Source organism: Crinia signifera, chromosome 7 (assembly GCF_055691185.1).
Source record: "Crinia signifera chromosome 7, ASM5569118v1, whole genome shotgun sequence".
NCBI lineage: Eukaryota > Metazoa > Chordata > Amphibia > Anura > Myobatrachidae > Crinia > Crinia signifera.
The window spans coordinates 107,434,767-107,453,227 of NC_139223.1; the positions used below are offsets into that span (position 1 = coordinate 107,434,767).

At 39.3% G+C, this 18,461-nt stretch overlaps 32 non-coding genes and 8 pseudogenes across 32 annotated transcripts; all 40 read right to left on the minus strand.

The window, feature by feature from the left end:
* Positions 1–130: 130 nt before the first annotated feature.
* Positions 131–249, minus strand: LOC146022518 (5S ribosomal RNA). The gene has a single exon (XR_014451971.1). It is a non-coding gene; the product is annotated as a 5S ribosomal RNA (ribosomal RNA).
* Positions 250–594: 345 nt separating this feature from the next.
* On the minus strand, positions 595–713 carry LOC146022878 (5S ribosomal RNA). Its single transcript, XR_014452317.1, has one exon. It is a non-coding gene; the product is annotated as a 5S ribosomal RNA (ribosomal RNA).
* A 345-nt stretch (positions 714–1,058) lies between these two features.
* On the minus strand, positions 1,059–1,177 carry LOC146021623 (5S ribosomal RNA). Its single transcript, XR_014451101.1, has one exon. It is a non-coding gene; the product is annotated as a 5S ribosomal RNA (ribosomal RNA).
* A 346-nt stretch (positions 1,178–1,523) lies between these two features.
* Positions 1,524–1,642, minus strand: LOC146024743 (5S ribosomal RNA; annotated as a pseudogene).
* Positions 1,643–1,986: 344 nt separating this feature from the next.
* Positions 1,987–2,105, minus strand: LOC146022539 (5S ribosomal RNA). The gene has a single exon (XR_014451990.1). It is a non-coding gene; the product is annotated as a 5S ribosomal RNA (ribosomal RNA).
* Positions 2,106–2,450: 345 nt separating this feature from the next.
* LOC146024988 (5S ribosomal RNA) lies at positions 2,451–2,569 on the minus strand (annotated as a pseudogene).
* Positions 2,570–2,915: 346 nt separating this feature from the next.
* LOC146023558 (5S ribosomal RNA) lies at positions 2,916–3,034 on the minus strand. The gene has a single exon (XR_014452972.1). It is a non-coding gene; the product is annotated as a 5S ribosomal RNA (ribosomal RNA).
* Positions 3,035–3,378: 344 nt separating this feature from the next.
* Positions 3,379–3,497, minus strand: LOC146022509 (5S ribosomal RNA). The gene has a single exon (XR_014451962.1). It is a non-coding gene; the product is annotated as a 5S ribosomal RNA (ribosomal RNA).
* A 345-nt stretch (positions 3,498–3,842) lies between these two features.
* LOC146023885 (5S ribosomal RNA) lies at positions 3,843–3,961 on the minus strand. The gene has a single exon (XR_014453286.1). It is a non-coding gene; the product is annotated as a 5S ribosomal RNA (ribosomal RNA).
* A 345-nt stretch (positions 3,962–4,306) lies between these two features.
* On the minus strand, positions 4,307–4,425 carry LOC146023191 (5S ribosomal RNA). The gene has a single exon (XR_014452616.1). It is a non-coding gene; the product is annotated as a 5S ribosomal RNA (ribosomal RNA).
* A 345-nt stretch (positions 4,426–4,770) lies between these two features.
* Positions 4,771–4,889, minus strand: LOC146023192 (5S ribosomal RNA). The gene has a single exon (XR_014452617.1). It is a non-coding gene; the product is annotated as a 5S ribosomal RNA (ribosomal RNA).
* A 345-nt stretch (positions 4,890–5,234) lies between these two features.
* LOC146022089 (5S ribosomal RNA) lies at positions 5,235–5,353 on the minus strand. Its single transcript, XR_014451557.1, has one exon. It is a non-coding gene; the product is annotated as a 5S ribosomal RNA (ribosomal RNA).
* Positions 5,354–5,698: 345 nt separating this feature from the next.
* Positions 5,699–5,817, minus strand: LOC146023552 (5S ribosomal RNA). The gene has a single exon (XR_014452966.1). It is a non-coding gene; the product is annotated as a 5S ribosomal RNA (ribosomal RNA).
* A 344-nt stretch (positions 5,818–6,161) lies between these two features.
* Positions 6,162–6,280, minus strand: LOC146022816 (5S ribosomal RNA). The gene has a single exon (XR_014452257.1). It is a non-coding gene; the product is annotated as a 5S ribosomal RNA (ribosomal RNA).
* A 345-nt stretch (positions 6,281–6,625) lies between these two features.
* On the minus strand, positions 6,626–6,744 carry LOC146022402 (5S ribosomal RNA). Its single transcript, XR_014451860.1, has one exon. It is a non-coding gene; the product is annotated as a 5S ribosomal RNA (ribosomal RNA).
* Positions 6,745–7,090: 346 nt separating this feature from the next.
* On the minus strand, positions 7,091–7,209 carry LOC146022777 (5S ribosomal RNA). The gene has a single exon (XR_014452218.1). It is a non-coding gene; the product is annotated as a 5S ribosomal RNA (ribosomal RNA).
* Positions 7,210–7,554: 345 nt separating this feature from the next.
* Positions 7,555–7,673, minus strand: LOC146023399 (5S ribosomal RNA). Its single transcript, XR_014452819.1, has one exon. It is a non-coding gene; the product is annotated as a 5S ribosomal RNA (ribosomal RNA).
* Positions 7,674–8,018: 345 nt separating this feature from the next.
* On the minus strand, positions 8,019–8,137 carry LOC146023847 (5S ribosomal RNA). Its single transcript, XR_014453250.1, has one exon. It is a non-coding gene; the product is annotated as a 5S ribosomal RNA (ribosomal RNA).
* A 346-nt stretch (positions 8,138–8,483) lies between these two features.
* On the minus strand, positions 8,484–8,602 carry LOC146024813 (5S ribosomal RNA; annotated as a pseudogene).
* A 344-nt stretch (positions 8,603–8,946) lies between these two features.
* On the minus strand, positions 8,947–9,055 carry LOC146025126 (5S ribosomal RNA; annotated as a pseudogene).
* A 346-nt stretch (positions 9,056–9,401) lies between these two features.
* On the minus strand, positions 9,402–9,520 carry LOC146024431 (5S ribosomal RNA). Its single transcript, XR_014453813.1, has one exon. It is a non-coding gene; the product is annotated as a 5S ribosomal RNA (ribosomal RNA).
* Positions 9,521–9,864: 344 nt separating this feature from the next.
* On the minus strand, positions 9,865–9,983 carry LOC146022540 (5S ribosomal RNA). The gene has a single exon (XR_014451991.1). It is a non-coding gene; the product is annotated as a 5S ribosomal RNA (ribosomal RNA).
* Positions 9,984–10,328: 345 nt separating this feature from the next.
* Positions 10,329–10,447, minus strand: LOC146024156 (5S ribosomal RNA). Its single transcript, XR_014453547.1, has one exon. It is a non-coding gene; the product is annotated as a 5S ribosomal RNA (ribosomal RNA).
* Positions 10,448–10,793: 346 nt separating this feature from the next.
* LOC146022403 (5S ribosomal RNA) lies at positions 10,794–10,912 on the minus strand. Its single transcript, XR_014451861.1, has one exon. It is a non-coding gene; the product is annotated as a 5S ribosomal RNA (ribosomal RNA).
* Positions 10,913–11,256: 344 nt separating this feature from the next.
* Positions 11,257–11,375, minus strand: LOC146022520 (5S ribosomal RNA). The gene has a single exon (XR_014451972.1). It is a non-coding gene; the product is annotated as a 5S ribosomal RNA (ribosomal RNA).
* A 345-nt stretch (positions 11,376–11,720) lies between these two features.
* On the minus strand, positions 11,721–11,839 carry LOC146022879 (5S ribosomal RNA). The gene has a single exon (XR_014452318.1). It is a non-coding gene; the product is annotated as a 5S ribosomal RNA (ribosomal RNA).
* A 345-nt stretch (positions 11,840–12,184) lies between these two features.
* On the minus strand, positions 12,185–12,303 carry LOC146021624 (5S ribosomal RNA). Its single transcript, XR_014451102.1, has one exon. It is a non-coding gene; the product is annotated as a 5S ribosomal RNA (ribosomal RNA).
* Positions 12,304–12,649: 346 nt separating this feature from the next.
* On the minus strand, positions 12,650–12,768 carry LOC146024744 (5S ribosomal RNA; annotated as a pseudogene).
* A 344-nt stretch (positions 12,769–13,112) lies between these two features.
* On the minus strand, positions 13,113–13,231 carry LOC146022541 (5S ribosomal RNA). Its single transcript, XR_014451992.1, has one exon. It is a non-coding gene; the product is annotated as a 5S ribosomal RNA (ribosomal RNA).
* Positions 13,232–13,576: 345 nt separating this feature from the next.
* On the minus strand, positions 13,577–13,695 carry LOC146024972 (5S ribosomal RNA; annotated as a pseudogene).
* A 346-nt stretch (positions 13,696–14,041) lies between these two features.
* On the minus strand, positions 14,042–14,160 carry LOC146023559 (5S ribosomal RNA). Its single transcript, XR_014452973.1, has one exon. It is a non-coding gene; the product is annotated as a 5S ribosomal RNA (ribosomal RNA).
* Positions 14,161–14,504: 344 nt separating this feature from the next.
* On the minus strand, positions 14,505–14,623 carry LOC146022510 (5S ribosomal RNA). The gene has a single exon (XR_014451963.1). It is a non-coding gene; the product is annotated as a 5S ribosomal RNA (ribosomal RNA).
* A 345-nt stretch (positions 14,624–14,968) lies between these two features.
* On the minus strand, positions 14,969–15,087 carry LOC146023886 (5S ribosomal RNA). Its single transcript, XR_014453287.1, has one exon. It is a non-coding gene; the product is annotated as a 5S ribosomal RNA (ribosomal RNA).
* A 345-nt stretch (positions 15,088–15,432) lies between these two features.
* LOC146023193 (5S ribosomal RNA) lies at positions 15,433–15,551 on the minus strand. Its single transcript, XR_014452618.1, has one exon. It is a non-coding gene; the product is annotated as a 5S ribosomal RNA (ribosomal RNA).
* A 345-nt stretch (positions 15,552–15,896) lies between these two features.
* Positions 15,897–16,015, minus strand: LOC146025047 (5S ribosomal RNA; annotated as a pseudogene).
* Positions 16,016–16,359: 344 nt separating this feature from the next.
* LOC146022542 (5S ribosomal RNA) lies at positions 16,360–16,478 on the minus strand. The gene has a single exon (XR_014451993.1). It is a non-coding gene; the product is annotated as a 5S ribosomal RNA (ribosomal RNA).
* A 345-nt stretch (positions 16,479–16,823) lies between these two features.
* Positions 16,824–16,942, minus strand: LOC146024973 (5S ribosomal RNA; annotated as a pseudogene).
* Positions 16,943–17,288: 346 nt separating this feature from the next.
* LOC146022948 (5S ribosomal RNA) lies at positions 17,289–17,407 on the minus strand. The gene has a single exon (XR_014452382.1). It is a non-coding gene; the product is annotated as a 5S ribosomal RNA (ribosomal RNA).
* Positions 17,408–17,751: 344 nt separating this feature from the next.
* Positions 17,752–17,870, minus strand: LOC146022512 (5S ribosomal RNA). Its single transcript, XR_014451965.1, has one exon. It is a non-coding gene; the product is annotated as a 5S ribosomal RNA (ribosomal RNA).
* Positions 17,871–18,215: 345 nt separating this feature from the next.
* LOC146023887 (5S ribosomal RNA) lies at positions 18,216–18,334 on the minus strand. Its single transcript, XR_014453288.1, has one exon. It is a non-coding gene; the product is annotated as a 5S ribosomal RNA (ribosomal RNA).
* Between the last annotated feature and the right edge of the window lie 127 nt (positions 18,335–18,461).

An 18,461-nucleotide genomic window follows, 5' to 3' on the forward strand; every position in this document is an offset into this window, starting at 1 on the left:
GTGGTAAGTCTTTAGGTGATGGCTATTGTGTCTGTTTGACCTCTTACAAATGTCTCTACAGGCAATAAAAAGAAAAAGTTTCCAATTTAAATAGATAGAGAATAAAAACAATTTGCCAGTAATGTGAAAAAACCTACAGCACCTGGTGTTCCCATGTGGTCTCCCACCCAAGTACTAACCAGGCCCAACACTGCTTAGCTTCCAAGATCAGACGAGATTGGGCCTGTCCAATGTGGTATGGCTGTAGGTGAGATACATGCACTGGTTTGCCCTCTTCTACTTCTATCACCAGGTAAGCTAATAAAAAAGCTTCCTAACTGTTTTTGCTTACTGAAAAAAATCATGTGTTGGTAATGTAAAAAGACCTACAGGACATGATATTAGCAGGGGATCTTAAATGAAACTACTAAAGAGGCTCAACATTGTTTAGCTGCCAAAAGCAGTTGGAATTGGGCCTAAACAGTGTGGTAAGTCTTTAGGTGATGGCTATTGTGTCTGTTTGACCTCTTACAAATGTCTCTACAGGCAATAAAAAGAAAAAGTTTCAAATTTTAATAGCTAGAGAATAAAAACAATTTGCCAGTAATGTGAAAAAACCTACAGCACCTGGTGTTCCCATGTGGTCTCCCGCCCAAGTACTAACCAGGCCCAACACTGTTTAGCTTCCAAGATCAGACGAGATTGGGCATATCCAATGTGGTATGGCTGTAGGTGAGATACAGGCACTTTTTTGCCCTCTTCTACTTCTATCACCAGGTAAGCTAATAAAAAAGTTTCGTAACTGTTTTTGCTTACTGAAAAAAATCATATGTTGGCAATGTAAAAAGACCTACAGGACATGATATTAGCAGGGGATCTTAATTTAAACTACTAAAGAGGCTCAACACTGTTTAGCTGCCAAAAGCAGTTGGAATTGGGCCTAAACAGTGTGGTAAGTCTTTAGGTGATGGCTATTGTGTCTGTTTGACCTCTTACAAATGTCTCTACAGGCAATAAAAAGAAAAAGTTTCCAATTTAAATAGCTAGAGAATAAAAACAATTTGCCAGTAATGTGAAAAAACCTACAGCACCTGTTGTTCCCATGTGGTCTCCCACCCAAGTACTAACCAGGCCCAACACTGCTTAGCTTCCAAGATCAGACGAGATTGGGCATATCCAATGTGGTATGGCTGTAGGTGAGATACAGGCACTTTTTTGCCCTCTTCTACTTCTATCACCAGGTAAGCTAATAAAAAAGTTTCGTAACTGTTTTTGCTTACTGAAAAAAATCATGTGTTGGCAATGTAAAAAGACCTACAGGACATGATATTAGCAGGGGATCTTAAATTAAACTACTAAAGAGGCTCATACACTGTTTAGCTGCCAAAAGCAGTTGGAATTGGGCCTAAACAGTGTGGTAAGTCTTTAGGTGATGGCTATTGTGTCTGTTTGACCTCTTCCAAATGTCTGTACTGGCAATAAAAAGAAAAAGTTTCCAATTTAAATAGCTAGAGAATAAAAACAATTTGCCAGTAATGTTAAAAAACCTACAGCACCAGGTGTTCCCATGTGGTCTCCCACCCAAGTTCTAACCAGGCCCAACACTGCTTAGCTTCCAAGATCAGAGGAGATTGGGCCTATCCAATGTGGTATGGCTGTAGGTGAGATACATGCTCTTTTTTGCCCTCTTCTCTTCTATCACCAGGTAAGCTAATAAAAAAACTTCCTAACTGTTTTTGCTTACTGAAAAAAATCATGTGTTGGTAATGTAAAAAGACCTACAGGACATGATATTAGCAGGGGATCTTAAATTAAACTACTAAAGAGGCTCAACACTGTTTAGCTGCCAAAAGCAGTTGGAATTGGGCCTAAACAGTGTGGTAAGTGTTTAGGTGATGGCTATTGTGTCTGTTTGACCTCTTACAAATGTCTCTACAGGCAATAAAAAGCAAAAGTTTCCAATTTAAATAGCTAGAGAATAAAAACAATTTGCCAGTAATGTGAAAAAACCTACAGCACCTGGTGTTCCCATGAGGTCTCCCACCCAAGTACTAACCAGGCCCAACACTGCTTAGCTTCCAAGATCAGACAAGATTGGGCATATCCAATGTGGTATGGCTGTAGGTGAGATACAGGCACTTTTTTGCCCTCTTCTACTTCTATCACCAGGTAAGCTAATAAAAAAGTTTCGTAACTGTTTTTGCTTACTGAAAAAAATCATGTGTTGGCAATGTAAAAAGACCTACATAACATGATATTAGCAGGGGATCTTAAATTAAACTACTAAAGAGGCTCAACACTGTTTAGCTGCCAAAAGCAGTTGGAATTGGGCCTAAACAGTGTGGTAAGTCTTTAGGTGATGGCTATTGTGTATGTTTGACCTCTTCTAAATGGCTGTGCTGGCAATAAAAAGAAAAAGTTTCCAATTTAAATAGATAGAGAATAAAAACAATTTGCCAGTAATGTGAAAAAGCCTACAGCAACTGGGGTTCCCATGTGGTCTCCCACCCAAGTACTAACCAGGCCCAACACTGCTTAGCTTCCAAGATCAGACGAGATAGGGCCTATCCAATGTGGTATGGCTGTAGGTGAGATACATGCACTTTTTTGCCCTTTTCTACTTCTATCACCAGCTAAGCTAATAAAAAAGTTTCCTAACTGTTTTGGCTTAATGAAAAAAATCATGTTTTGGTAATGTAAAAATACCTACAGGACATGATATTAGCAGGGGATCTTAAATGAAACTACTAAAGAGGCTCATACACTGTTTAGCTGCCAAAAGCAGTTGGAATTGGGCCTAAACAGTGTGGTAAGTCTTTAGGTGATGGCTATTGTGTCTGTTTGACCTCTTCCAAATGTCTGTACTGGCAATAAAAAGAAAAAGTTTCCAATTTAAATAGCTAGAGAATAAAAACAATTTGCCAGTAATGTGAAAAAACTTACAGCACCTGGTGTTCCCATGTGGTCTCCCACCCAAGTACTAACCAGGCCCAACACTGCTTAGCTTCCAAGATCAGACGAGATTGGGCCTATCCAATGTGGTATGGCTGTAGGTGAGATACATGCTCTTTTTTGCCCTCTTCTCTTCTATCACCAGGTAAGCTAATAAAAAAGCTTCCTAACTGTTTTTGCTTACTGAAAAAAATCATGTGTTGGTAATGTAAAAAGACCTACAGGACATGATATTAGCAGGGGATCTTAAATTAAACTACTAAAGAGGCTCAACACTGTTTAGCTGCCAAAAGCAGTTGGAATTGGGCCTAAACAGGGTGGTAAGTCTTTAGGTGATGGCTATTGTGTCTGTTTGACCTCTTACAAATGTCTCTACAGGCAATAAAAAGAAAAAGTTTCCAATTTAAATAGCTAGAGAATAAAAACAATTTGCCAGTAATGTGAAAAAACTTACAGCACCTGGTGTTCCCATGTGGTCTCCCACCCAAGTACTAACCAGGCCCAACACTGCTTAGCTTCCAAGATCAGACGAGATTGGGCATATCCAATGTGGTATGGCTGTAGGTGAGATACAGGCACTTTTTTGCCCTCTTCTACTTCTATCACCAGGTAAGCTAATAAAAAAGTTTCGTAACTGTTTTTGCTTACTGAAAAAAATCATGTGTTGGCAATGTAAAAAGACCTACAGGACATGATATTAGCAGGGGATCTTAAATTAAACTACTAAAGAGGCTCAACACTGTTTAGCTGCCAAAAGCAGTTAGAATTGGGCCTAAACAGTGTGGTAAGTCTTTAGGTGATGGCTATTGTGTATGTTTGACCTCTTCTAAATGTCTGTGCTGGCAATAAAAAGAAAAAGTTTCCAATTTAAATAGATAGAGAATAAAAACAATTTGCCAGTAATGTGAAAAAACCTACAGCACCTGGTGTTCCCATGTGGTCTCCCACCCAAGTACTAACCAGGCCCAACACTGCTTAGCTTCCAAGATCAGACGAGCTTGGGCCTGTCCAATGTGGTATGGCTGTAGGTGAGATACATGCACTGGTTTGCCCTCTTCTACTTCTATCACCAGGTAAGCTAATAAAAAAACTTCCTAACTGTTTTTGCTTACTGAAAAAAATCATGTGTTGGTAATGTAAAAAGACCTACAGGACATGATATTAGCAGGGGATCTTAAATGAAACTACTAAAGAGGCTCAACATTGTTTAGCTGCCAAAAGCAGTTGGAATTGGGCCTAAACAGTGTGGTAAGTCTTTAGGTGATGGCTATTGTGTCTGTTTGACCTCTTACAAATGTCTCTACAGGCAATAAAAAGAAAAAGTTTCCAATTTTAATAGCTAGAGAATAAAAACAATTTGCCAGTAATGTGAAAAAACCTACAGCACCTGGTGTTCCCATGTGGTCTCCCACCCAAGTACTAACCAGGCCCAACACTGTTTAGCTTCCAAGATCAGACGAGGTTGGGCATATCCAATGTGGTATGGCTGTAGGTGAGATACAGGCACTTTTTTGCCCTCTTCTACTTCTATCACCAGGTAAGCTAATAAAAAAGTTTCGTAACTGTTTTTGCTTACTGAAAAAAATCATATGTTGGCAATGTAAAAAGACCTACAGGACATGATATTAGCAGGGGATCTTAATTTAAACTACTAAAGAGGCTCAACACTGTTTAGCTGCCAAAAGCAGTTGGAATTGGGCCTAAACAGTGTGGTAAGTCTTTAGGTGATGGCTATTGTGTCTGTTTGACCTCTTACAAATGTCTCTACAGGCAATAAAAAGAAAAAGTTTCCAATTTTAATAGCTAGAGAATAAAAACAATTTGCCAGTAATGTGAAAAAACCTACAGCACCTGGTGTTCCCATGTGGTCTCCCACCCAAGTACTAACCAGGCCCAACACTGTTTAGCTTCCAAGATCAGACGAGGTTGGGCATATCCAATGTGGTATGGCTGTAGGTGAGATACAGGCACTTTTTTGCCCTCTTCTACTTCTATCACCAGGTAAGCTAATAAAAAAGTTTCGTAACTGTTTTTGCTTACTGAAAAAAATCATATGTTGGCAATGTAAAAAGACCTACAGGACATGATATTAGCAGGGGATCTTAAATTAAACTACTAAAGAGGCTCAACACTGTTTAGCTGCCAAAAGCAGTTGGAATTGGGCCTAAACAGTGTGGTAAGTCTTTAGGTGATGGCTATTGTGTATGTTTGACCTCTTCTAAATGTCTGTGCTGGCAATAAAAAGAAAAAGTTTCCAATTTAAATAGATAGAGAATAAAATCAATTTGCCAGTAATGTGAAAAAACCTACAGCACCTGGTGTTCCCATGTGGTCTCCCACCCAAGTACTAACCAGGCCCAACACTGCTTAGCTTCCAAGATCAGACGAGATTGGGCCTATCCAATGTGGTATGGCTGTAGGTGAGATACATGCACTTTTTTGCCCTCTTCTACTTCTATCACCAGGTAAGCTAATAAAAAAGTTTCCTAACTGTTTTGGCTTAATGAAAAAAATCATGTGTTGGTAATGTAAAAAGACCTACAGGACATGATATTAGCAGGGGATCTTAAATTAAACTACTAAAGAGGCTCAACACTGTTTAGCTGCCAAAAGCAGTTAGAATTGGGCCTAAACAGTGTGGTAAGTCTGTAGGTGATGGCTATTGTGTATGTTTGACCTCTTCTAAATGTCTGTGCTGGCAATAAAAAGAAAAAGTTTCCAATTTAAATAGATAGAGAATAAAAACAATTTGCCAGTAATGTGAAAAAACCTACAGCACCAGGTGTTCCCATGTGGTCTCCCACCCAAGTACTAACCAGGCCCAACACTGCTTAGCTTCCAAGATCAGACGAGATTGGACCTATCCAATGTGGTATGGCTGTAGGTGAGATACATGCTCTTTTTTGCCCTCTTCTCTTCTATCACCAGGTAAGCTAATAAAAAAGCTTCCTAACTGTTTTTGCTTACTGATGAAAATCATGTGTTGGTAATGTAAAAAGACCTAAAGGACATGATATTAGCAGGGGATCTTAAATTAAACTACTAAAGAGGCTCAACACTGTTTAGCTGCCAAAAGCAGTTGGAATAGGGCCTAAACAGTGTGGTAAGTCTTTAGGTGATGGCTATTGTGTCTGTTTGACCTCTTACAAATGTCTCTACAGGCAATAAAAAGAAAAAGTTTCCAATTTAAATAGCTAGAGAATAAAAACAATTTGCCAGTAATGTGAAAAAACCTACATCACCTGGTGTTCCCATGTGGTCTCCCACCCAAGTACTAACCAGGCCCAACACTGCTTAGCTTCCAAGATCAGACGAGATTGGGCATATCCAATGTGGTATGGCTGTAGGTGAGATACAGGCACTTTTTTGCCCTCTTCTACTTCTATCACCAGGTAAGCTAATAAAAAAGTTTCGTAACTGTTTTTGCTTACTGAAAAAAATCATGTGTTGGCAATGTAAAAAGACCTACAGGACATGATATTAGCAGGGGATCTTAAATTAAACTACTAAAGAGGCTCAACACTGTTTAGCTGCCAAAAGCAGTTGGAATTGGGCCTAAACAGTGTGGTAAGTCTTTAGGTGATGGCTATTGTGTATGTTTGACCTCTTCTAAATGTCTGTGCTGGCAATAAAAAGAAAAAGTTTCCAATTTAAATAGATAGAGAATAAAAACAATTTGCCAGTAATGTGAAAAAACCTACAGCACCAGGTGTTCCCATGTGGTCTCCCACCCAAGTACTAACCAGGCCCAACACTGCTTAGCTTCCAAGATCAGACGAGATTGGGCCTATCCAATGTGGTATGGCTGTAGGTGAGATACATGCACTTTTTTGCCCTTTTCTACTTCTATCACCAGGTAAGCTAATAAAAAAGTTTCCTAACTGTTTTGGCTTAATGAAAAAAATCATGTTTCTGTAATGTAAAAATACCTACAGGACATGATATTAGCAGGGGATCTTAAATGAAACTACTAAAGAGGCTCATACACTGTTTAGCTGCCAAAAGCAGTTGGAATTGGGCCTAAACAGTGTGGTAAGTCTTTAGGTGATGGCTATTGTGTCTGTTTGACCTCTTCCAAATGTCTGTACTGGCAATAAAAAGAAAAAGTTTCCAATTTAAATAGCTAGAGAATAAAAACAATTTGCCAGTAATGTGAAAAAACCTACAGCACCAGGTGTTCCCATGTGGTCTCCCACCAAAGTACTAACCAGGCCCAACACTGCTTAGCTTCCAAGATCAGACGAGATTGGGCCTGTCCAATGTGGTATGGCTGTAGGTGAGATACATGCACTGGTTTGCCCTCTTCTACTTCTATCACCAGGTAAGCTAATAAAAAAGCTTCCTAACTGTTTTTGCTTACTGAAAAAAATCATGTGTTGGTAATGTAAAAAGACCTACAGGACATGATATTAGCAGGGGATCTTAAATGAAACTACTAAAGAGGCTCAACATTGTTTAGCTGCCAAAAGCAGTTGGAATTGGGCCTAAACAGTGTGGTAAGTCTTTAGGTGATGGCTATTGTGTCTGTTTGACCTCTTACAAATGTCTCTACAGGCAATAAAAAGAAAAAGTTTCCAATTTTAATAGCTAGAGAATAAAAACAATTTGCCAGTAATGTGAAAAAACCTACAGCACTTGGTGTTCCCATGTGGTCTCCCACCCAAGTACTAACCAGGCCCAACACTGTTTAGCTTCCAAGATCAGACGAGATTGGGCATATCCAATGTGGTATGGCTGTAGGTGAGATACAGGCACTTTTTTGCCCTCTTCTACTTCTATCACCAGGTAAGCTAATAAAAAAGTTTCGTAACTGTTTTTGCTTACTGAAAAAAATCATATGTTGGCAATGTAAAAAGACCTACAGGACATGATATTAGCAGGGGATCTTAATTTAAACTACTAAAGAGGCTCAACACTGTTTAGCTGCCAAAAGCAGTTGGAATTGGGCCTAAACAGTGTGGTAAGTCTTTAGGTGATGGCTATTGTGTCTGTTTGACCTCTTACAAATGTCTCTACAGGCAATAAAAAGAAAAAGTTTCCAATTTAAATAGCTAGAGAATAAAAACAATTTGCCAGTAATGTGAAAAAACCTACAGCACCTGTTGTTCCCATGTGGTCTCCCACCCAAGTACTAACCAGGCCCAACACTGCTTAGCTTCCAAGATCAGACGAGATTGGGCATATCCAATGTCGTATGGCTGTAGGTGAGATACAGGCACTTTTTTGCCCTCTTCTACTTCTATCACCAGGTAAGCTAATAAAAAAGTTTCGTAACTGTTTTTGCTTACTGAAAAAAATCATGTGTTGGCAATGTAAAAAGACCTACAGGACATGATATTAGCAGGGGATCTTAAATTAAACTACTAAAGAGGCTCATACACTGTTTAGCTGCCAAAAGCAGTTGGAATTGGGCCTAAACAGTGTGGTAAGTCTTTAGGTGATGGCTATTGTGTCTGTTTGACCTCTTCCAAATGTCTGTACTGGCAATAAAAAGAAAAAGTTTCCAATTTAAATAGCTAGAGAATAAAAACAATTTGCCAGTAATGTTAAAAAACCTACAGCACCAGTTGTTCCCATGTGGTCTCCCACCCAAGTTCTAACCAGGCCCAACACTGCTTAGCTTCCAAGATCAGACGAGATTGGGCCTATCCAATGTGGTATGGCTGTAGGTGAGATACATGCTCTTTTTTGCCCTCTTCTCTTCTATCACCAGGTAAGCTAATAAAAAAGCTTCCTAACTGTTTTTGCTTACTGAAAAAAATCATGTGTTGGTAATGTAAAAAGACCTACAGGACATGATATTAGCAGGGGATCTTAAATTAAACTACTAAAGAGGCTCAACACTGTTTAGCTGCCAAAAGCAGTTGGAATTGGGCCTAAACAGTGTGGTAAGTCTTTAGGTGATGGCTATTGTGTCTGTTTGACCTCTTACAAATGTCTCTACAGGCAATAAAAAGCAAAAGTTTCCAATTTAAATAGCTAGAGAATAAAAACAATTTGCCAGTAATGTGAAAAAACCTACAGCACCTGGTGTTCCCATGAGGTCTCCCACCCAAGTACTAACCAGGCCCAACACTGCTTAGCTTCCAAGATCAGGCATATCCAATGTGGTATGGCTGTAGGTGAGACACAGGCACTTTTTTGCCCTCTTCTACTTCTATCACCAGGTAAGCTAATAAAAAAGTTTCGTAACTGTTTTTGCTTACTGAAAAAAATCATGTGTTGGCAATGTAAAAAGACCTACAGGACATGATATTAGCAGGGGATCTTAAATTAAACTACTAAAGAGGCTCATACACTGTTTAGCTGCCAAAAGCAGTTGGAATTGGGCCTAAACAGTGTGGTAAGTCTTTAGGTGATGGCTATTGTGTCTGTTTGACCTCTTCCAAATGTCTGTACTGGCAATAAAAAGAAAAAGTTTCCAATTTAAATAGCTAGAGAATAAAAACAATTTGCCAGTAATGTTAAAAAACCTACAGCACCAGGTGTTCCCATGTGGTCTCCCACCCAAGTTCTAACCAGGCCCAACACTGCTTAGCTTCCAAGATCAGACGAGATTGGGCCTATCCAATGTGGTATGGCTGTAGGTGAGATACATGCTCTTTTTTGCCCTCTTCTCTTCTATCACCAGGTAAGCTAATAAAAAAGCTTCCTAACTGTTTTTGCTTACTGAAAAAAATCATGTGTTGGTAATGTAAAAAGACCTACAGGACATGATATTAGCAGGGGATCTTAAATTAAACTACTAAAGAGGCTCAACACTGTTTAGCTGCCAAAAGCAGTTGGAATTGGGCCTAAACAGTGTGGTAAGTCTTTAGGTGATGGCTATTGTGTCTGTTTGACCTCTTACAAATGTCTCTACAGGCAATAAAAAGCAAAAGTTTCCAATTTAAATAGCTAGAGAATAAAAACAATTTGCCAGTAATGTGAAAAAACCTACAGCACCTGGTGTTCCCATGAGGTCTCCCACCCAAGTACTAACCAGGCCCAACACTGCTTAGCTTCCAAGATCAGACAAGATTGGGCATATCCAATGTGGTATGGCTGTAGGTGAGACACAGGCACTTTTTTGCCCTCTTCTACTTCTATCACCAGGTAAGCTAATAAAAAAGTTTCGTAACTGTTTTTGCTTACTGAAAAAAATCATGTGTTGGCAATGTAAAAAGACCTACATAACATGATATTAGCAGGGGATCTTAAATTAAACTACTAAAGAGGCTCAACACTGTTTAGCTGCCAAAAGCAGTTGGAATTGGGCCTAAACAGTGTGGTAAGTCTTTAGGTGATGGCTATTGTGTATGTTTGACCTCTTCTAAATGTCTGTGCTGGCAATAAAAATAAAAAGTTTCCAATTTAAATAGATAGAGAATAAAAACAATTTGCCAGTAATGTGAAAAAACCTACAGCAACTGGTGTTCCCATGTGGTCTCCCACCCAAGTACTAACCAGGCCCAACACTGCTTAGCTTCCAAGATCAGACGAGATTGGGCCTATCCAATGTGGTATGGCTGTAGGTGAGATACATGCACTTTTTTGCCCTTTTCTACTTCTATCACCAGGTAAGCTAATAAAAAAGTTTCCTAACTGTTTTGGCTTAATGAAAAAAATCATGTTTTGGTAATGTAAAAATACCTACAGGACATGATATTAGCAGGGGATCTTAAATGAAACTACTAAAGAGGCTCATACACTGTTTAGCTGCCAAAAGCAGTTGGAATTGGGCCTAAACAGTGTGGTAAGTCTTTAGGTGATGGCTATTGTGTCTGTTTGACCTCTTCCAAATGTCTGTACTGGCAATAAAAAGAAAAAGTTTCCAATTTAAATAGCTAGAGAATAAAAACAATTTGCCAGTAATGTGAAAAAACCTACAGCACCAGGTGTTCCCATGTGGTCTCCCACCCAAGTACTAACCAGGCCCAACACTGCTTAGCTTCCAAGATCAGACGAGATTGGGCCTATCCAATGTGGTATGGCTGTAGGTGAGATACATGCTCTTTTTTGCCCTCTTCTCTTCTATCACCAGGTAAGCTAATAAAAAAGCTTCCTAACTGTTTTTGCTTACTGAAAAAAATCATGTGTTGGTAATGTAAAAAGACCTACAGGACATGATATTAGCAGGGGATCTTAAATTAAACTACTAAAGAGGCTCAACACTGTTTAGCTGCCAAAAGCAGTTGGAATTGGGCCTAAACAGGGTGGTAAGTCTTTAGGTGATGGCTATTGTGTCTGTTTGACCTCTTACAAATGTCTCTACAGGCAATAAAAAGAAAAAGTTTCCAATTTAAATAGATAGAGAATAAAAACAATTTGCCAGTAATGTGAAAAAACCTACAGCACCTGGTGTTCCCATGTGGTCTCCCACCCAAGTACTAACCAGGCCCAACACTGCTTAGCTTCCAAGATCAGACGAGATTGGGCCTGTCCAATGTGGTATGGCTGTAGGTGAGATACATGCACTGGTTTGCCCTCTTCTACTTCTATCACCAGGTAAGCTAATAAAAAAGCTTCCTAACTGTTTTTGCTTACTGAAAAAAATCATGTGTTGGTAATGTAAAAAGACCTACAGGACATGATATTAGCAGGGGATCTTAAATGAAACTACTAAAGAGGCTCAACATTGTTTAGCTGCCAAAAGCAGTTGGAATTGGGCCTAAACAGTGTGGTAAGTCTTTAGGTGATGGCTATTGTGTCTGTTTGACCTCTTACAAATGTCTCTACAGGCAATAAAAAGAAAAAGTTTCAAATTTTAATAGCTAGAGAATAAAAACAATTTGCCAGTAATGTGAAAAAACCTACAGCACCTGGTGTTCCCATGTGGTCTCCCGCCCAAGTACTAACCAGGCCCAACACTGTTTAGCTTCCAAGATCAGACGAGATTGGGCATATCCAATGTGGTATGGCTGTAGGTGAGATACAGGCACTTTTTTGCCCTCTTCTACTTCTATCACCAGGTAAGCTAATAAAAAAGTTTCGTAACTGTTTTTGCTTACTGAAAAAAATCATATGTTGGCAATGTAAAAAGACCTACAGGACATGATATTAGCAGGGGATCTTAATTTAAACTACTAAAGAGGCTCAACACTGTTTAGCTGCCAAAAGCAGTTGGAATTGGGCCTAAACAGTGTGGTAAGTCTTTAGGTGATGGCTATTGTGTCTGTTTGACCTCTTACAAATGTCTCTACAGGCAATAAAAAGAAAAAGTTTCCAATTTAAATAGCTAGAGAATAAAAACAATTTGCCAGTAATGTGAAAAAACCTACAGCACCTGTTGTTCCCATGTGGTCTCCCACCCAAGTACTAACCAGGCCCAACACTGCTTAGCTTCCAAGATCAGACGAGATTGGGCATATCCAATGTGGTATGGCTGTAGGTGAGATACAGGCACTTTTTTGCCCTCTTCTACTTCTATCACCAGGTAAGCTAATAAAAAAGTTTCGTAACTGTTTTTGCTTACTGAAAAAAATCATGTGTTGGCAATGTAAAAAGACCTACAGGACATGATATTAGCAGGGGATCTTAAATTAAACTACTAAAGAGGCTCATACACTGTTTAGCTGCCAAAAGCAGTTGGAATTGGGCCTAAACAGTGTGGTAAGTCTTTAGGTGATGGCTATTGTGTCTGTTTGACCTCTTCCAAATGTCTGTACTGGCAATAAAAAGAAAAAGTTTCCAATTTAAATAGCTAGAGAATAAAAACAATTTGCCAGTAATGTTAAAAAACCTACAGCACCAGGTGTTCCCATGTGGTCTCCCACCCAAGTTCTAACCAGGCCCAACACTGCTTAGCTTCCAAGATCAGAGGAGATTGGGCCTATCCAATGTGGTATGGCTGTAGGTGAGATACATGCTCTTTTTTGCCCTCTTCTCTTCTATCACCAGGTAAGCTAATAAAAAAACTTCCTAACTGTTTTTGCTTACTGAAAAAAATCATGTGTTGGTAATGTAAAAAGACCTACAGGACATGATATTAGCAGGGGATCTTAAATTAAACTACTAAAGAGGCTCAACACTGTTTAGCTGCCAAAAGCAGTTGGAATTGGGCCTAAACAGTGTGGTAAGTGTTTAGGTGATGGCTATTGTGTCTGTTTGACCTCTTACAAATGTCTCTACAGGCAATAAAAAGCAAAAGTTTCCAATTTAAATAGCTAGAGAATAAAAACAATTTGCCAGTAATGTGAAAAAACCTACAGCACCTGGTGTTCCCATGAGGTCTCCCACCCAAGTACTAACCAGGCCCAACACTGCTTAGCTTCCAAGATCAGACAAGATTGGGCATATCCAATGTGGTATGGCTGTAGGTGAGATACAGGCACTTTTTTGCCCTCTTCTACTTCTATCACCAGGTAAGCTAATAAAAAAGTTTCGTAACTGTTTTTGCTTACTGAAAAAAATCATGTGTTGGCAATGTAAAAAGACCTACATAACATGATATTAGCAGGGGATCTTAAATTAAACTACTAAAGAGGCTCAACACTGTTTAGCTGCCAAAAGCAGTTGGAATTGGGCCTAAACAGTGTGGTAAGTCTTTAGGTGATGGCTATTGTGTATGTTTGACCTCTTCTAAATGGCTGTGCTGGCAATAAAAAGAAAAAGTTTCCAATTTAAATAGATAGAGAATAAAAACAATTTGCCAGTAATGTGAAAAAGCCTACAGCAACTGGTGTTCCCATGTGGTCTCCCACCCAAGTACTAACCAGGCCCAACACTGCTTAGCTTCCAAGATCAGACGAGATAGGGCCTATCCAATGTGGTATGGCTGTAGGTGAGATACATGCACTTTTTTGCCCTTTTCTACTTCTATCACCAGCTAAGCTAATAAAAAAGTTTCCTAACTGTTTTGGCTTAATGAAAAAAATCATGTTTTGGTAATGTAAAAATACCTACAGGACATGATATTAGCAGGGGATCTTAAATGAAACTACTAAAGAGGCTCATACACTGTTTAGCTGCCAAAAGCAGTTGGAATTGGGCCTAAACAGTGTGGTAAGTCTTTAGGTGATGGCTATTGTGTCTGTTTGACCTCTTCCAAATGTCTGTACTGGCAATAAAAAGAAAAAGTTTCCAATTTAAATAGCTAGAGAATAAAAACAATTTGCCAGTAATGTGAAAAAACTTACAGCACCTGGTGTTCCCATGTGGTCTCCCACCCAAGTACTAACCAGGCCCAACACTGCTTAGCTTCCAAGATCAGACGAGATTGGGCCTATCCAATGTGGTATGGCTGTAGGTGAGATACATGCTCTTTTTTGCCCTCTTCTCTTCTATCACCAGGTAAGCTAATAAAAAAGCTTCCTAACTGTTTTTGCTTACTGAAAAAAATCATGTGTTGGTAATGTAAAAAGACCTACAGGACATGATATTAGCAGGGGATCTTAAATTAAACTACTAAAGAGGCTCAACACTGTTTAGCTGCCAAAAGCAGTTGGAATTGGGCCTAAACAGGGTGGTAAGTCTTTAGGTGATGGCTATTGTGTCTGTTTGACCTCTTACAAATGTCTCTACAGGCAATAAAAAGAAAAAGTTTCCAATTTAAATAGCTAGAGAATAAAAACAATTTGCCAGTAATGTGAAAAAACTTACAGCACCTGGTGTTCCCATGTGGTCTCCCACCCAAGTACTAACCAGGCCCAACACTGCTTAGCTTCCAAGATCAGACGAGATTGGGCATATCCAATGTGGTATGGCTGTAGGTGAGATACAGGCACTTTTTTGCCCTCTTCTACTTCTATCACCAGGTAAGCTAATAAAAAAGTTTCGTAACTGTTTTTGCTTACTGAAAAAAATCATGTGTTGGCAATGTAAAAAGACCTACAGGACATGATATTAGCAGGGGATCTTAAATTAAACTACTAAAGAGGCTCAACACTGTTTAGCTGCCAAAAGCAGTTAGAATTGGGCCTAAACAGTGTGGTAAGTCTTTAGGTGATGGCTATTGTGTATGTTTGACCTCTTCTAAATGTCTGTGCTGGCAATAAAAAGAAAAAGTTTCCAATTTAAATAGATAGAGAATAAAAACAATTTGCCAGTAATGTGAAAAAACCTACAGCACCTGGTGTTCCCATGTGGTCTCCCACCCAAGTACTAACCAGGCCCAACACTGCTTAGCTTCCAAGATCAGACGAGCTTGGGCCTGTCCAATGTGGTATGGCTGTAGGTGAGATACATGCACTGGTTTGCCCTCTTCTACTTCTATCACCAGGTAAGCTAATAAAAAAACTTCCTAACTGTTTTTGCTTACTGAAAAAAATCATGTGTTGGTAATGTAAAAAGACCTACAGGACATGATATTAGCAGGGGATCTTAAATGAAACTACTAAAGAGGCTCAACATTGTTTAGCTGCCAAAAGCAGTTGGAATTGGGCCTAAACAGTGTGGTAAGTCTTTAGGTGATGGCTATTGTGTCTGTTTGACCTCTTACAAATGTCTCTACAGGCAATAAAAAGAAAAAGTTTCCAATTTTAATAGCTAGAGAATAAAAACAATTTGCCAGTAATGTGAAAAAACCTACAGCACCTGGTGTTCCCATGTGGTCTCCCACCCAAGTACTAACCAGGCCCAACACTGTTTAGCTTCCAAGATCAGACGAGGTTGGGCATATCCAATGTGGTATGGCTGTAGGTGAGATACAGGCACTTTTTTGCCCTCTTCTACTTCTATCACCAGGTAAGCTAATAAAAAAGTTTCGTAACTGTTTTTGCTTACTGAAAAAAATCATATGTTGGCAATGTAAAAAGACCTACAGGACATGATATTAGCAGGGGATCTTAATTTAAACTACTAAAGAGGCTCAACACTGTTTAGCTGCCAAAAGCAGTTGGAATTGGGCCTAAACAGTGTGGTAAGTCTTTAGGTGATGGCTATTGTGTCTGTTTGACCTCTTCCAAATGTCTGTACTGGCAATAAAAAGAAAAAGTTTCCAATTTAAATAGCTAGAGAATAAAAACAATTTGCCAGTAATGTTAAAAAACCTACAGCACCAGGTGTTCCCATGTGGTCTCCCACACAAGTTCTAACCAGGCCCAACACTGCTTAGCTTCCAAGATCAGACGAGATTGGGCCTATCCAATGTGGTACGGCTGTAGGTGACATACATGCTCTTTTTTGCCCTCTTCTCTTCTATCACCAGGTAAGCTAATAAAAAAGCTTCCTAACTGTTTTTGCTTACTGAAAAAAATCATGTGTTGGTAATGTAAAAAGACCTACAGGACATGATATTAGCAGGGGATCTTAAATTAAACTACTAAAGAGGCTCAACACTGTTTAGCTGCCAAAAGCAGTTGGAATTGGGCCTAAACAGTGTGGTAAGTCTTTAGGTGATGGCTATTGTGTCTGTTTGACCTCTTACATATGTCTCTACAGGCAATAAAAAGCAAAAGTTTCCAATTTAAATAGCTAGAGAATAAAAACAATTTGCCAGTAATGTGAAAAAACCTACAGCACCTGGTGTTCCCATGAGGTCTCCCACCCAAGTACTAACCAGGCCCAACACTGCTTAGCTTCCAAGATCAGACAAGATTGGGCATATCCAATGTGGTATGGCTGTAGGTGAGATACAGGCACTTTTTTGCCCTCTTCTACTTCTATCACCAGGTAAGCTAATAAAAAAGTTTCGTAACTGTTTTTGCTTACTGAAAAAAATCATGTGTTGGCAATGTAAAAAGACCTACATAACATGATATTAGCAGGGGATCTTAAATTAAACTACTAAAGAGGCTCAACACTGTTTAGCTGCCAAAAGCAGTTGGAATTGGGCCTAAACAGTGTGGTAAGTCTTTAGGTGATGGCTATTGTGTATGTTTGACCTCTTCTAAATGGCTGTGCTGGCAATAAAAAGAAAAAGTTTCCAATTTAAATAGATAGAGAATAAAAACAATTTGCCAGTAATGTGAAAAAGCCTACAGCAACTGGTGTTCCCATGTGGTCTCCCACCCAAGTACTAACCAGGCCCAACACTGCTTAGCTTCCAAGATCAGACGAGATAGGGCCTATCCAATGTGGTATGGCTGTAGGTGAGATACATGCACTTTTTTGCCCTTTTCTACTTCTATCACCAGCTAAGCTAATAAAAAAGTTTCCTAACTGTTTTGGCTTAATGAAAAAAATCATGTTTTGGTAATGTAAAAATACCTACAGGACATGATATTAGCAGGGGATCTTAAATGAAACTACTAAAGAGGCTCATACACTGTTTAGCTGCCAAAAGCAGTTGGAATTGGGCCTAAACAGTGTGGTAAGTCTTTAGGTGATGGCTATTGTGTCTGTTTGACCTCTTCCAAATGTCTGTACTGGCAATAAAAAGAAAAAGTTTCCAATTTAAATAGCTAGAGAATAAAAACAATTTGCCAGTAATGTGAAAAAACTTACAGCACCTGGTGTTCCCATGTGGTCTCCCACCCAAGTACTAACCAGGCCCAACACTGCTTAGCTTCCAAGATCAGACGAGATTGGGCCTATCCAGTGTGGTATGGCTGTAGGTGAGATACATGCTCTTTTTTGCCCTCTTCTCTTCTATCACCAGGTAAGCTAATAAAAAAGCTTCCTAACTGTTTTTGCTTACTGAAAAAAATCATGTGTTGGTAATGTAAAAAGACCTACAGGACATGATATTAGCAGGGGATCTTAAATTAAACTACTAAAGAGGCTCAACACTGTTTAGCTGCCAAAAGCAGTTGGAATTGGGCCTAAACAGGGTGGTAAGTCTTTAGGTGATGGCTATTGTGTCTGTTTGACCTCTTACAAATGTCTCTACAGGCAATAAAAAGAAAAAGTTTCCAATTTAAATAGCTAGAGAATAAAAACAATTTGCCAGTAATGTGAAAAAACTTACAGCACCTGGTGTTCCCATGTGGTCTCCCACCCAAGTACTAACCAGGCCCAACACTGCTTAGCTTCCAAGATCAGACGAGATTGGGCATATCCAATGTGGTATGGCTGTAGGTGAGATACAGGCACTTTTTTGCCCTCTTCTACTTCTATCACCAGGTAAGCTAATAAAAAAGTTTCGTAACTGTTTTTGCTTACTGAAAAAAATCATGTGTTGGCAATGTAAAAAGACCTACAGGACATGATATTAGCAGGGGATCTTAAATTAAACTACTAAAGAGGCTCAACACTGTTTAGCTGCCAAAAGCAGTTAGAATTGGGCCTAAACAGTGTGGTAAGTCTTTAGGTGATGGCTATTGTGTATGTTTGACCTCTTCTAAATGTCTGTGCTGGCAATAAAAAGAAAAAGTTTCCAATTTAAATAGATAGAGAATAAAAACAATTTGCCAGTAATGTGAAAAAACCTACAGCACCTGGTGTTCCCATGTGGTCTCCCACCCAAGTACTAACCAGGCCCAACACTGCTTAGCTTCCAAGATCAGACGAGCTTGGGCCTGTCCAATGTGGTATGGCTGTAGGTGAGATACATGCACTGGTTTGCCCTCTTCTACTTCTATCACCAGGTAAGCTAATAAAAAAACTTCCTAACTGTTTTTGCTTACTGAAAAAAATCATGTGTTGGTAATGTAAAAAGACCTACAGGACAT